Source organism: Octopus bimaculoides, chromosome 19 (assembly GCF_001194135.2).
Source record: "Octopus bimaculoides isolate UCB-OBI-ISO-001 chromosome 19, ASM119413v2, whole genome shotgun sequence".
Classification (NCBI taxonomy): domain Eukaryota; kingdom Metazoa; phylum Mollusca; class Cephalopoda; order Octopoda; family Octopodidae; genus Octopus; species Octopus bimaculoides.
In genome coordinates this window covers 7,388,869-7,391,198 of record NC_068999.1, presented here as the reverse complement: position 1 = coordinate 7,391,198, position 2,330 = coordinate 7,388,869, and positions in this window count along the sequence as shown.

The window sequence follows — 2,330 nt, the reverse complement described above, 5'->3', positions numbered from 1 at the left end:
GAGAGAGAGAGAGAGAGAGAGAGAGAGAGAGAGGCAAGCACACACACGCAAAACTAAAGCACTTCAGCCTTGATATTTGTAAAGGTTAGGTCAATAAATTTCTCATTTCCGTTCACCTCTTGTCAACTGCATTAAACGACTTAGTGAGACTCACATTTGGCAGACTTATATTATAACCAATCTCTTTTACGATTTTAACTTGGAACGTAACGAAATCTAATGAAACACATTAATTATGCAACATATTCACTGTGTAGCTTTTAGTTATGCCATTCAAGGCACTTAATTGCAGCTAGTAAGACCGAGCTTAAATTATCCCTGTTTGAAATGTTATCAAAAGCTGCGATTCTATACATGATGCCTAGAAAATATAAAGCCTCTTATTAGCTGCACTTTATTGATTTGTCAAGAGTACTATACTTTAATAATATATGTGTTTTGTCTGTTCGTTGGAGCGCAGAATATGTTACGGCGTACATACAAAGATAAGCGGATTTATTGATAAATACCATCCATCTGTATAAATGGCGTTCCATGTAAAGTTGGCTCTCGTCTCAACGTCGGGCCCATGCCACTGTGCTGACAACTAAGTCACGTTCACTGTTATATTTTGGAGAATATTTTATCCTAACAAAGGACGAAAACTACACAATGTATATTGGATGTTACTGGTAAAGACAGACAATATGAAATTGACGACCTACGAAATGAAGGTAAGGTTTTAAGCAGAGTATGGTGAAACACATCTCGAATACGACCCCATGACAAATCATTGGGATAATAATCTTTGAAGTGTTTTTACGTGATAGCTTATGGTATCTAATTTCTTTCTTTTAGATTCTCAAGTAAGCACATTACAGGAACCGTAGTTAATATAAGATAGATTTGACGATGCATATCTAAAAGCATTTTCCGACAAATGACGGAACAGTTGAGAATGGCGCACCCTTTATTCGATCCAAGCGGACGTTGGACCAAACGACAACGAAATTTCTCTTTTTAAATAGAAACAAAGATCTTCTAAGTCATAACAAAAAACTGATAAATTTTTCTTTAACTTTCTTTAGACATTTTAACTAATTTTTGCTTAATTAATGTTCAGTTTTATTAACTAGTGATTTCCAAGCATAGATTGCGCATTTTTTCAAGATTTTAAATTAAATTCTAATGTCTGCAGACATATGTTAATTTCCTGTATACAACACATGTAAGAGAAGTAATGACTATGACGTAGGTTAATTATTTAACAAAAGTTTCAGTAAAAATCTTTACATCGAAGACTAAATTTCCAGTAAAATGTAACAAGAAAACTTTTGTTGTTAACAGAAAATTCTGGAGATATTTATGGTGCGTATCACGCAGCCGGCTTAAACGCCGCAGGGCTGTTACTATAAGATATGATGGTCATAAATGGAACACTTACGATTAGAGATTTTTTTTGTAATTAATCTCGATTGCCCTGGTGCAGAATAAAGACAAAGTCAACACCTGTAGTAATCCTCTAAATAATTTTGGGATTATAATGTAACCAAAAGTTTTGGCAAATTTTTTCCTTCCTTTTTTATTTTCGTCGCCATTTTTTGGGCGTCTCGTTAAAAGTAAATATAACAGTAACATTAATGCTTTCCATACTTTCATAATCCAGAAATTAAATTATAAACGCTCAGACTTTTAGCTTCAAAAGATATTGTCAAAATTCTAATATATATAATTTTTTGATAATCAATTTGTGCAATCTATACGCCGCAATTGATTTACGAACGTACATACAGTAAAGCAGTTACGTTCAAAATTCGATAGAAATACACCTGTCTCTGTGTAATATTTACGATTTCGTCGCAATTACTTCGTTGAGATTAGAAGCCAAAAAAAAAATACCATGTAAACTGATTCAGCTAATATAATGATAAGCTTTACAGAAGTTCTTGTTATTTTTGTCATTGATAATGTTACAACGTGTTCCATTCTTTGTAAAATCTTCAGGTTTTTGGGTTGATATTTATTTATTTATTTTGATTCGGAGAGAAAGAAAGTCAGGAAATATATATTCTTCATACGTGATGTACTTTCTCAGTTGATGATAATAATCTGTCTGTTTTGGGGACCTATGCAATTAGTCTGCGAAATAACCGTGCTAAAAATATCATTGAACTTCTATGAAATTATCGGCACGTATTAATTTCAGTTTCATAAATCATACAGATAAATACCGACACATGTACATGTATGTATATATGCATATATATATATGCATATCTATATGTATATGTATATATATATATATATATGTATATATATGTGTATATATGCATGTATATGTATATATATAT